Genomic DNA, 14,080 nt, shown 5'->3' on the forward strand with positions numbered 1-14,080 from the left:
TCGCCGTGAATAATTTCGGTGAAATGGTGTCACCCTGCCTTACACCTCGGCCAATTCTGAATTTCTCCGTGCTCTTATGAAGTTTTATACATGAAGTAGCATTTTTGTATTTTCGAATTGTGTTGGAGTACCTTGAGTCTACTCTACAAAAGAACGTGGCGAAAAAAGTTTCAAATTTGGGCCCTTGGACTAAGGCCGCTACTCGGCCCTAAGTGTTTTTTGCACATAAAGCGAGTAAATCTCATCCGATTTTGCTAGTTTTTGTTTCATTTGAGAGATAATTGAATACTCAATAGAAAGTTGGCAAAAAATTTTGGGTTTCTAAAATAATATCGTAAATTGTTGGTTTTATTTGAGAGGTACTTCGTACGGGCTTTCGTAATTGCGCTATGCGCAATTTTAAAAATGAACACTTTCAGTAAATTTGACCATGCCCAACTTGACTTGCATTTTGGTAACAGACGCATTAGAGGGTTGTAGACACGGGTCTGTCAGCCCATTGTCTTTTCATTTCGATTGATTCTATATACACATACACATATAAGCGTATTGTGAAAATACAGAGCCAACTTCAATGCGAACAACTGTCATTCGATATCAGTTTATAATTTTGAATTCTTTAAACGTGTTTGCAACGACATCAACAGGTACTTTTGATATGAAATCATTTCGCTAAATTTCAACTGAAAAGATCTGGTATTTTCGAATTTTCAAGAATGGTTCTCGAGTGTAGCGTGCGGGGATGCGAAACTATCGCAAAAAACGGTTTACACAGCTTCCCGAAGAACCAATTGGCAGCGCGAAAATGGGTCACTGCTACAAAGTCCCATCATTTAATCGAACGCCTCAATGAAAACAAACTATCGGGTTCGTTCTACAAAATATGTAGAAAGCACTTCAAGGAATCGGATCTTCAAATAAATGGAAAAGGGCAAATTGTAGTCAAGCATGATGCTATGCCGAGCCTCTTTTTGCCGGACGATGACGGTGTAAGTTACCAACGAGTCTCCCTATTTTCAGATGACTTATATGATCTCTATTTAGTTTCAGCTCCAAATGTCGAAACACTCGTTCCAATCTGCAACAGACGTACGTTTCCCAAAGCCTAAAGCTCATGCCTCATTGCCTCACATCTGATCAACTAAAAGTGTTTTAATATCCTAGGGTAATCAGTCGAATAATGAAGCTGTTGATGGGACGGAACACGACAGTGATGTTGATGTGGAAGCCATTAGTTCCGAGGAAGATATTGCTGTTCGCTCGGACAAAAGAAGTGGTCGTAAGGCGCGCTCCAAACTATCAATATGCACGGTTTGTGGGATATATTGGACGTCATTTACATGTTCTGTGTTGTTTGTTTTTTGTCTAATAAATGTGTTCGTCCTATATGTTTTCGTTGTGTTTCTGACAATTGAATCGAGTAACTACAAGGAACAGATCAAAGCATTTCTGAATGACTTACAAATTTTACCTGATGCCCTAAGGGTGACTTGATGTAACGACATAGCTGCATGCAGATATTTCAAGGAAAAGCGTTGCGTTTCTTTGAACTTCTACTGTGTTTCTTTGAGCTTTTACTACGTTTCCTTGAACTACTGTAAGTTTCACATACGTAACATTCTGAAGAGAGAGTTCTGCACCATGGAATTAGCTGTTAGAAAACTTATTGAAATTCGTAATGACAAATCTCATATTCAAGCCTAGTTTGAAAATGAGGAAGAAATGGGTGATGATTATTTTGATTGTGTAATAAACTCTCTGACAGAAGTAGCTAGAAAATAGAATTCGAGAGTCTAAAGAATAAAAATTTTGGGAAAGTGTGTTCTCTTGAGTAAAGAGTTGAACTCGAGATTAAACGTCTTGACAAAACGTTTTTCCTTAAAATCGGAAATTGAAAATTAAAATCCCTGAAAACATAAATGTCGGTGTGCTGGACCAATTCACTATGTCACGCAGATCTTTTGTTTCTTATTCCAGAATGTATCGCGTCAATCGAATACGTTAGGTTATTACAAGAGACGAGCAAAGGAGCTTCAGCAGAAAGTCAAAGCCAATAAGTTGAACGACTCAAAAGTCCTCGATTACTTGAGGACCAAATTCAATGAACAATTGTTGGAGTTCGTTACCATGCAGTTGAAGAACTGTGAACGTTCTAAGCACGCCAGACGATATACACCGAAACAGAAAAGCCTCTGCCTGGCAATGTATAAACAAGGGCCGAAAGCCTATCGGTTCAATGAAAAGTGGTGTTGTTTACCAACGAAAAGAACAATAGGCCGGTACAGTGCACAGCTCGTATTCAAAGCCGGTGTCGATGAAAAAGTTCTAGAAGCAATCAAAGTGGTCGTTAAAGACTGGCCTGAAAACAAAAAATTATGTACGTTTGGATGGGATGAAGTTGCGTTAAGTGAACATTTGGACTACTGCCAATCTCAGGACATAATAGAAGGCTTCGCTGAAATTCTAAAACCGAAAGAACCAACCTTTGCAACGCATGCCCTGACATTCATGGTACGAGGAATTGAAGTACCTTATAAGCAGTCAGTTGGATATTTTTATACGGGCGGATTGAAATCGTTCGTATTGGTTGAACTCATCAAACTGATGGTTGAAAGAGTCTTAATCACAGGTAAGTTTATAGATGATGTTCATAATCTAAAGACAGCAACGGTAACATAACCACCTAGCAAAATTGAATCTTCTGAAGCTGTTTACGCTGTTTTGAAATTGCAATGAGGGACTGTTTTGAAAACTTACCTACCAAAATCGGACGCAATTTCCAGCTACGAAGTTTTGGTGCCTAAAAACATGCAATTTTTTAATTTTCTCTTTTTATATGTTTGTGTTCTCTCTGATATCGAAATCGTAAGTAAGTAGCCACATATGGTGAAGAAAGAATATTTTTTGATCTCGTGTATCTGGAATCTAGGGATAACTCTATAAGAAAAATGCATGTCTTCGGTTTTTGATTGCCTCTCACTAGCCAGTGGCTAATACCCACACAAGTTTCAAAGAATGTTTCTGACGATGGCTTTATCTTCTAGAGACTAATATCTATCCAGGCACATCGAAGTAAGTCCGCTGTAAAATTCGTCCGATTTTGGTAGCTTCATTTTCAAAAGAATCTCTGAATTACCGATATCTTTCAAGTGCACTGCACAATGTCTGTTCCTGACCACGACTATCATTTTTTCAAAAGGTCTGGTTCCAATTTTGTCGGTTTGCGACACATGCAGCACGAACGCGTATGCAGTCAACGCATTGGTGTACCCGAATGCTCTCCAAAAAAAACAAACGGGAGACGTTCTACAATACAAAATTAACGGACATCAAATCACGCACACCTTCGATCCACCCCATCTCATAAAAGTGATCAGAAATAATTTGCAGACCAAAAACTTGGCACACTTTATAACAGAAAGATGGCAACCTGGCTTCGAAGAATATGACGGGTCGTTACAGATCGCCACTTGGAATGATATCAGCGAATTGTACAGAATCGACTTCGAATCTCCACATCGCGTGTTGACAAAACTTACTCCCGAACATTTAAAACCAAACAAGTTAAAGATGAAAGTGGCGGTTGCAACGCAAGTTTTTAGCAACGCGTGTGGATCGGAAATGCTTCGATGCATAGAACAAGCAACAATGCCGGAACATTGCACCAGTACAGCACGTTTGCTCTTCTTCATGAACGACCTGTTTGACAGTGTTAATGGCTCAGACAGTCACCCAGCAGATTCACTCAAAAGTGCTGTTACGGCGAAGTCACTACATTTCGAATATTGGGAGTACGCCTTGGTGATGCTGGAAAATATGTTCTACGTCGATAAGATTACTGGCGCTAGGAATAACCGATCATCCGTCCTGAAGAAATTCGAATCCACACTGCGAGGCTATCAGGCGGTGGCAACAACATGTTTTAACGCGAAAATCGAGAAAGTTAACATAAGGTATAATTCATGTGATAATCCATGTTGTAATCTCCTCAGCAATTACAAATATCGACAATAGGTTTGAGTTCAATTTAAAACAATTCGACTCGAGTGTGCAAATAATGTGTATCCTTGGTATCTAGGACACCGGGATTTTTTTTGCCGAAAAACCGTATACCGGGAAATCTACCCGATCCAGCGGGAAGAAATAGAAAAAAAATCGGGATCAGAAATCGGGAAATGACCAGAAATCTGGAAATGACCAGAATTCAGGAAATGTCCAGAATTTAGGAAATGACCAGAAATCGGAAAATTACCAGAAATATGGGAAGGATCTGAAATCGGGAAAAATTATCATGAAATGATCTCATATGTGTTCACGAATCTTAAAGAGGATTTACCTCTTTACCTCTATGTTGAAAATAACCAGGAAATCCCAACATTTTTACAGGAAAATTACTATATTATTACCGGGAGACTTGGTCGAATTTTAGTGGATACCGAGAAAAATCGGGAGATGGAATTTGGATACCGGGAAAAAAACATTATTTGCACGCGCGATTCGACAAAGGCTCGGAATATGTCGGCTTTTGACCTGACCTGAAAATCTAAAAGCTGGTTTGACCTGAATTTGATGTGACCCATCTGACCTGATTTTCATTTCAAATTTGTACTGACCTGACCTTACCTATTTCAGATTTAGCCTGTATTGAGCTGATTCCATAATTCGATTTTCAGGTTCAGGTCAAATCGGTCAGGTTTGCCTTTATAACATTACCTGAATTTTTGGGTCGAATTGTTTTTGACCGCGTTTGACAACAGTTGACGGCGCTCGACAGCAGTCGACGGCGCTCGACGACGTTCAACTGCGATCGACCGAACAGCCTTCTAATAAATGGAATTTTATTACTTTCTCAACAAACAGATTTATGATTTTTCTGTTTTTAACAGCAAGTGATGAAAATTGACAAATATTTCTTTCCTTAAGGGACACTACTCAAGACGGACTCGAAATTTTTTTTGGATGCGTCAAGTCTTGCAATCAAAGCAACAAAACGACAGCCAGCCAGTATCGAACTGGCTACGCGACAATGCTGATAAATAATATAACCGGAACGAATTCTTTAAGAGCGAACTGCCAGCCTGATAACTCAACTTCAATGCTCACGAACATACACGAGTTCATATCTGTATGCCAACAACAGTCAAATAATCAAAACGAAGCATCCTACCCTGAAGCTAAGCTGACAAGTCGTGGTTGTGATAATTTGAGTTCACTTGAGTACGATTCGATGATCGTTTTCGACCCGGAAACCGACGATGATGATAGCCAGTCGATCTTTCATTCTGACGATGGTGTAGCAACCAATCGTAATTTTGAATTGCGTCAACCAAATGTGGAACTGAATCAAACAGAAATTATTTCTAATGATGCCAATTGGGTCTTCCAAAATCTGTTTAAGACAAGCCACTGCAACGACTGTACCGAAAACTTTAATTTGATGGATCCGAAAACAACACTCAACAGTATTGAAAATCTTCTGAGCACTATCAACAAGACAATCGCTGAAATTTGCTCGGAAGATTCCGTGAAACAAAAGCTTCTTCTCAGCGTTGAGTCAGCCAACGTAAATGTCATCGGTTGTGCAGACCACATCGATGCTATCGAGCGAAAAGTAAAAAATCTTGCTGTCGATCGTACCATTCTATCATTTTGTACCAATATCAACCAATTTCTGTGTGGCAAAATTACTACTTTACCCGAAAACCCAAATTTAATTCAGAAGCTGGCCTTCGAACACCGAATCAAAAAGGAAGGAATTGGAAAGTACGCAAAAAAAAATTTATTGAACAATGATTCTTAAGCGGCAAACATGTTTTACAGCTGTTATTGAGATTTGTTCTTAACGTGAAGAGATTATAAATAAAAAAAATGAATTGAAGACCACAGTCTCTTATTTTATCGAATGACTAAATGCAAACAAACTATCGGATCGGTCCACATTTAACATCTGAATTGATCTTCTCTAGTCGACAGCGACGACCGAAATAAATGATGGACATTGAGAGTGTAGTCTTTTATAGCAAAATGTTCTTAGGATGAATCAATTGGTCAACTATAACAGAAAAAACCATTCGATCTGCGGTTCAAATGTAAACAGTTTCAGTAAATGAAAAATACCTCAGAACTTCGAACCCAATAGCTGATCCGTTTTATCTAAATTTGTTCTAACCATACCATTCGGGAAGCAGTCTCGTTTTCGTATAATTATTATAATTAATTAAACACAAACAACTGGCTTGCGGAATAGTATTTTCCAATCGAACGATTATAAGTAAAACAAAATTTTTGTTGTGATTGATTGTCACTCGCGTCACACGCACACAATTATGAATGACATTTTGACTATTCCACTATTAGCTAACTTCAGGGGAAAGATTCTCTCGAAGAATGTACTTTATGTTTTAACAAAGAGATGTCACACCCGTGACGTATTAGGGTTGCGGGCCACCCTGTGCCTTAACCAACTTTGAATGGAAGTGTCGCACCACATCGGATTTTTTTTGCTAATTCAATAGGGGGAGGTAGTCTGGTTACAAAAATAGCAATAATAAGAAAAACGGCTGGGAGAATTTTTTTTGCGACCACTTTGAAGTCATTTTTCCATACATTTTCATGTATTTTATGAAAATGACAAAAATGTTTTTTTCGCCAAAATACGCATTCACAATTTTTATCATTAAAAAACATTATTTTTAGCAAAAAATTCTTCTACAGTATGCCTCTAAACATTGAGATTTCGTTTATACACCCAATTTATTTTTCATGTCCAGCAGAATTTGATATATCCAAATAGCTGTATAAACGAAATCTCAATGTTTAGATGCATACTGTAGAAGAATTTTTTGCTAAAAATAATGTTTTTTAATGATAAAAATTGTGAATGCGTATTTTGGCGAAAAAAACATTTTTGTCATTTTCATAAAATACACGAAAATGTATGGAAAAATGACTTCAAAGTGGTCGCAAAAAAAAAATCTCCCAGCCGTTTTTCTTATTATTGCTATTTTTGTAACCAGTCTACCTCCCCCTATTGAATTAGCAAAAAAAATCCGATGTGGTGCGACACTTCCATTTAAAGTTGGTTAAGGCACACCGTGGGGCGTATTACGGCTACGGACGTATTATGGTTACGGACGAAATAGGATTACGGGTCGTACGGGGCTAAGTCGCAGCAAACGCTCCGACTGTTCTGATGCCTTGTTTTATTGCGTATTCGTCATCTATGAACATAACCAAATGCTTTGCCCTTACTGTCTGCTTCCAATTCGACGTGTTACAAACGGCATATTAATCTTATAAGCCCCCGTTACTTCGTACGGGGCTAAAAAATGTCCGTCTGTCCGTCTGTCCGTGACCCCTCTAGCTTGAGTAAATCACAACCTTTTTTCAAAATTCTTTTTTTCCCCGATTGGTATCGACAAAAGTAAGGTCAAGTTCGAAAATGGGCATGGTAGGGTCGGCCCTTCCAGAGCTAGGGCCCTATAGGTGTTTTTCAGTCTTTCGACGATATCTACCGAAATACGCACGCAATGGCTGCTTGTGATATATCAAATGAAAGGTTTTGACGAGTAGAACAAAGTTGCTGAACATTGTTTTTGGGTAAGGTGCAACGTGGGCCTCTTGGGAGGGCTCAAAGGTCGTTACTTGGCCCTAAGTGTTTTTTGCACATAAATCGAGTAAATCTCATCCGATTTTGCTAGATTTAGTTTTTTATGGAAGGTAATTGAATGCCGAATAGAATGATGACAAAAAAAGTTTCAAATTTGGGCCCTTGGACTAAGGCCGCTACTCGGCCCTAAGTGCACATAAATCGAGTAAATCTCATCCGATTTGCTAGTTTTTGTTTCATTTGAGAGATAATTGAATGCCGAACAGAATGATGGCAAAAAAAGTTTCAAATTTGGGACCATGGACTAAGGACGCTACTCGGCCCTAAGTGCTTTTTGCACATAAATCGAGTAAATCTCAACCGATTTTGCTAGTTTTTGTTTCATTTGAGAGGTAATTGAATACCAAATGGAAAGTTGGCAAAAAAATTTGGGTTTCTAAAATAATGTCTTTAATAATGTTTTTTGGTTACGAACGAAATAGGATTACGGGTCGTACGGGGCTAAGTCGCAGCAAACGCTCCGACTGTTCTGATGCCTTGTTTTTTATGAAGCAGTGCAGTGACTTCAAAAGTTATACTAAAAGGCATCACTCTTCTTATTTATAATTTTGAACTACATTTAACATACAAGCACTACAAGCATGGATTTTAAAAAGGCAGTACGTTTTCGAAATCTAATTTTTTTGTAGTCAATTCTTTGAGTCTTTCTTGAGGAAATGGCCAGGCCATTTCTTTAAGTTTTCAAAAATGAAAGGGCGTTGTTGCAATAGTGAAGTCGGCATCAAATGGCCATCCTGATTCCTGACTACCGAATCGGTAGTACCGATGTTATGTTCAAAAGAAATCAAATAAAAATTGAAATTGCCTCTATCATTATTACTGAAAAACTATCGCTCGCTCCGCTCGCGTTGTCACAACTAATACTTTACACAATCTAGTTTCAGTAAACACAAACAAAAATAGTATAATAAATTACGACAATCGTTTTAACATCTACTTCTGCACAATACACGTAAAGCTTTTTATAAAGTTTCAATCTAAGGGCTTGAGCCCGCCCTGAAAATCTTGTCTAGCTACGGCCCTGACTCCTAGATCTCACTTTCTCCGAAATATATTGCCAAGCCAAACCATTTTTTTTCTCGGTGTAGGACCTTGTCGTGCCACGAATTCGTAGGTGCTATTTTGAATTGCACGTTCCAATATAAGAAATGTTATGAACTCGTCGTAGTTTAAACAGGTGAAAATTTTTATTTTTTAAATGTTTTTGCTTAATGCGTCAATTTACTTTTACCACAACGGAAGAATCAGCGTATTTGTCGTTTGTATGTATCTCATGTCACTTTTATGGAAAAAGTTAATTGTCTATATAAGACAGCGATTCGTTTTCCTGCATTTTATTACTAGTTCGATTGAAGGAGAGCTCGTATTTAGTTGCTGAGTCATTTTGTGGTCTGCTGTTTCCGTCTACATCATAACAAAATGAGAAAAATTCTCGCTGTTTTTGTGATGTCTGTGTGCGTACAGGTACCTACAGGCAAAATTTTATTATTTTTCATTTTTGTCACTGTCGTAAATTAATTATTTTCCATTGAAATTAGATGTTTGGTGGAAATGTTGTTGAGGCGAATTACGACATTCCGTCTAACCACAACGGTATATTGGCAGAATCTGAAGTCTGTAATCCTGAAGGTGAAGTGAACATACTTGTAAGTCAATCTGGATCTTTCAATGCAGTTTGAACAGAGAATTATTTCGGTTAAGTTAAACCTAACTGGCCTCGAGGACAATGTCAAAATGAGAGAAGATACGCATTCAAAATTCGTACTTCGAATATTCGGACTTTTAATTTCGAATTTTTGTGACATTGCCCTCAGGCCAGTTAAAAATTATTTGTTCTTCGCTCTCCGTTAACAATGTATAGAGTATATACTGGTATGATGAGAGAGAGACTGGGCGCATGTGCAAAACTTTATATGTAAATATTCAGTGACACCTCCAGACATGAAGTTATAATTACAACTGGTCTTCGGTATTTTCGTAATTACTTAGTGTAATTTGGCCTAATCCGTTGTTTTAGTACTGACTCAACTGTTGTCAGAATGGTTGTCGTAAGGTGTCAGAAGCAAAGTCTAAGCAAAATTTTCTAACAATAGCGTACGTGACCCTATCCCTCAAGTTCAACGACACGTACAGCTTTATCGAAAGTATTGTGGGATTTGTTATCGTCACTACCGCAAATATAAGCATGAGCGCAGTCTGCAAATTTATTTAAAAAAAAAAGCAAATCATTTGTTAAGTTTAAATTTTGATCATTCAGCGACTACAGGGTTACAAAACCAGCTGTTAGTAGATCGGCACACCGACGTTACTTATTGTCCATGAAAACATTGTTCGTGTGAATTGTCAGAAGACCGACTTGCCGACAACGTCAATCATTGTCAGTCATGTACTCAAATCCTCAACGTAACGCAAATAAACCTCAAAAACGTTCAAATTCCTTGAATTCTACAAATGTAATTTTTGTATAACATGGTATCACGTCAACACCAGAAGTACAGAAGAGAACCCAAAAAATGTTAGAAATGAGTAAGGGACCATTCATAAATGACGTCCGCATTCTGGTAGGGACTCAAGAAAATGTGACGGCCTTAACAAAGTTGGGTCAAATTTGACCATTTTTGCGTGACGATGGGGTAGGGGATTCTAAAATCGACCGAAAGTAGTGGACGTCATTTATGAATGGCCCCTAAATCAAATCCAATTTAAAAAAAAAAACACATAGCTAACGCCGACCCGTACGAAACACCTATTTGTATCAAAAGACTTTTCTGTGAAACTCTTCATTTCTTTTACTTCATGCCTCTTTGCCTTGTTATCATATACAAATATATTGCCGGAGGCAATATAGACAGCCCCGTACGAAGTCAACTTTCATAAATTCCTATTTAAACAGCTATATACCGCTATATTTACCTATATTTCACTATAAATAAACATTTCACAGAGGAATATATGCTATTATATAGCTCTATATGCCTGTATATAGCTCAATATAGGTGAATATAGATGTCCATATATGGAATGCCTGAAACACCCCACACACATAACAAACTATTTCCATGTTAACAGAAACACTTTAAGTACCATTTTTCCCTATATATTTCACTTTTATTAAAATCCAATATGGCCACCGGCAGCCATTTTGTTATGAGACCGGAAATAATACCGACGCTTTACATTAGTTAATACCTTTCAAACAAAAAAAATTCATGAAATTCGGTCAAAATTTACTCGAGATATTGACACTGTACGGCCGAGTAGCCAGATAAGAGCTCACTCCAAGAGACCTAGCTCACGCTCCGGAGAACATAATTTCATAAACTTTTTCCCTGATTGGTACGGTCAATACCTATCTAATAAAGCTAAAACAGACGAAATATGTTGAAATGTGGCCGACCTACAAGCAAAAACTGCTTGTCGCCCTGTGCCTGTTTCACACCAAGGGGTCTAACTCACGAGTCGGTCATCCGATTTCCATAAACTTTTTTTGTCAATCGGTATTGTAAATACCTTTTATTTGACGTATCACTTACAAGTGTAACGTTTAAATGTCCGGAGATATCTTCGAAAAACCGTAAAGCACTTATTGGGCCACTGCTCGGGAGGGGTCCATCCAAAATCACTCATCTTCGAACTTAGCCTGTCTTTTGACATTACCAAACGGGGAAAAAAGGATTTTCAAAATCGGATGCGTTTTACTCAAGTTATCGTGCAGACAGACGGACAGACGGACATTTTTTTTCACTGATTTGGCATCTCTAGACAACCACAATAGGTTTCCCCTTGGATTGGATTGGATTGGATTAGATGGGAAGGGGGTTAGCCCAGCACACAAGCCTCTAGTGGGCCTGTTGTGCTATTGCACAAGTCACTTGATCATATGAATTGTGATTTTTCATCATATCTCTTCGGACTCAGATAGCTCACAAATCGACCGTGTAAACGTCCCATACGTTGTGAATTCTCTCAGCCACGAGAAGTATGCGAAGACCACAACCATCACTAATGACTCATGCATTTTTCCCAATGAGCGACTAGTCGATCATAGATGGCGCTTATCCTACAGTCTGTTGTATATTGTGAATTGTGCCATTGACATTATGTCAATATGGCGTGATTGTTGCGAAGAAATCGAATATTGGATTTCTTTGAAATTTGCGACTTTGTTACGGTCGTACAGCCATTAGATAACTAATAGCGAGTGCTTAATCACCAAGTGATTAGAATAAAACCAGGCAAGCATTTTTGCACCGGGAGTCGAACCCGGGACCTCTTGGGTATGAGTCCTATGCTCTACCGATTGAGCTACCTGGACCTTACCGGTTTCCCCTTACTCAGGGAGTCCAATTCGACGTGTTACAAATGTATGCGTAAACCTAAAAGACCCCAATACTTCGTACGGGTCTAAGAAAATCTGTTGAAATCTGTTTGAAAATTTGTAGTCTAAATTGTGAGGTCAAGTTCGAAGATGAGAAAAATTTCCGCTGAAATCGGCGCGGAGCACGAAAAAATTATGGGTCTATTTGAACTAAAAAAAAATCTGAAGAAGTATTAAACTCTTTGATTTGCCTTGCTCACTCGTTTTACCATGACTAAAATTTTTATTTCTGATTTTTTAACTTTCCTATTTTGTTTTGTCAAGGTGAAATGCCCGGAGGGTTATCTTCCAGACCAGAATGGAAGATGCAGAGAAATATTCAATAGAAGCGTATTTCCGAATGTCAAATGCCCCGAGGGTTACCTTCCTGACCAGAATGGAAGATGCCGAGAAATCTTCAACAGAAGCGTATTTCCGAATGTCAAATGCCCCGAGGGTTATCTTCCAGACCAGAATGGAAGATGCCGAGAAATCTTCAATAGAGGTGTATTTCCGAATGTGAAATGCCCGGAGGGGTACCTCCCCGACCAGAATGGAAGATGCAGAGAAATCTTCACGAGAGGTGTATTTCCGAACGTGAAATGCCCGGAAGGTTACCTTCCTGACCAGAATGGAAGATGTAGAGAAATCTGGCAATTTGATATATAGTCGACGACGCAGGAGATATAAATAATGATGAGAGCTTGTGATAACTTTCTGAAGAAGCACCATGAAATAAAAACGATTTAAGAAAAAAAGACAATTTGTAGTCCATTATAGTCAAGATGCCATTTTCACGAAGTTCTAGCTCGGGAAAAATGTCTCTGTCGTCACTTTATTATTCGAATGGGATCTAAACTGCGGGTCGTGCTCGAAAACTGTCATTCGTTTAGACAGCCCCTTAGGTCAGCTGCTCTCAGACACCCCAACTTGAATGGTTGTTGAATTTAAATTTTTAGTACAAAGGAAATTCTCTCCTAAGTTGAGAGAAAGTTTGGGTATAACTCTCCGCGTGATGAAGTGATGTGGTCGTAGCCAGTTCTTTCCGAACTCAGCTTTCAAATAGCTCACTCTCGCTAGGTGTAGTTCATAAAAGTACAGGGAGGGGGATTAGATGAGTGCGAGGATTTCAATTATAAGACGTAGAGATCATCAGCATCGTTGCAGGCCCTCGCGGAAGCCTGGTGGTATAAGTAGTGTTTTAGCTAATGGGAATTGTGTTGCGAGTCTGTACGAACGCTGTGCGGATCTATGGGAATGTGTTGTAAGATGACTGGGCTCAAAACCTGCTGTAAGATCGTCATTGTAGCAAAGTAAAATAACACAAGCGTATACGTTGATGTCTGTGACAAGAATGATTTATTCTTTCCTTCAACTTTAACGACGTTTATATAAACTTCTTATACAGTAAACATTAAAGCCTTAACTACGTAGGCCATATGACCGGTTAGATATTACCATATTTCAACAGAATGGTATGTTGGTCTGTGGGAATTTAAATCTTTCGGAAGTGGTCCTACTAAATCTATATCAACATTTTCGAATAGGGAATTAGGTGCTTTAATCTGATCGAATACGAGAGCGAACCTTTCAGGAATACTATGTTACTCTATAATAGAAATTGTCACAATTGAAGTTGCTTTCAAGTCAACCCACGCCATTTAAAGTTTCAAAACTAGATGGTAAAACTCTAAAATTGGCTGTGATGTTTTATCCACATCAATTACAAGACTTAAAACGTTTTGTGCTCTGACATTCAGTGTTTGATTGGAACGTTGTACCAAGAACATCATGAACTAGAGACCACCTACAACACTGACTATGGGCCAGAGCGATAGACAAACAGCATCAAAAGAGCAGCAGGAAAAACAACATCAAATGTGCCACAAATTGTCAACAAGTGACAATGGACTGTTCGAATTGGAAGGAGCTAGGCGTTAACTGTCAGCTGATAAGTTTGATGGAACAGAATAACAGTAATACGCATTCGCTTTCAAACTATAGTGACGACTTTGTCAATAAATCCACTTCATAAACTATTCATTTGTTTGTAC

The 14,080-nt window shown here is 38.5% G+C and overlaps 2 long non-coding RNA genes across 2 annotated transcripts; one reads left to right on the forward strand and one right to left on the reverse strand.

The window, feature by feature from the left end:
• Nucleotides 1–6,005: 6,005 nt before the first annotated feature.
• LOC119082878 lies at nucleotides 6,006–10,714 on the reverse strand. The gene is made up of 3 exons (XR_005088734.1): nucleotides 10,704–10,714; nucleotides 6,118–6,304; nucleotides 6,006–6,052 (listed from the first exon to the last, which is right to left on the reverse strand). It is a non-coding gene; the product is annotated as an uncharacterized LOC119082878 (long non-coding RNA).
• Nucleotides 8,987–12,744, forward strand: LOC119082877. The gene is made up of 3 exons (XR_005088733.1): nucleotides 8,987–9,133; nucleotides 9,208–9,315; nucleotides 12,312–12,744. It is a non-coding gene; the product is annotated as an uncharacterized LOC119082877 (long non-coding RNA).
• The last annotated feature ends 1,336 nt before the right edge of the window (nucleotides 12,745–14,080 follow it).

Source organism: Bradysia coprophila, unplaced genomic scaffold (genome assembly GCF_014529535.1).
Source record: "Bradysia coprophila strain Holo2 unplaced genomic scaffold, BU_Bcop_v1 contig_50, whole genome shotgun sequence".
Lineage (NCBI taxonomy): Eukaryota > Metazoa > Arthropoda > Insecta > Diptera > Sciaridae > Bradysia > Bradysia coprophila.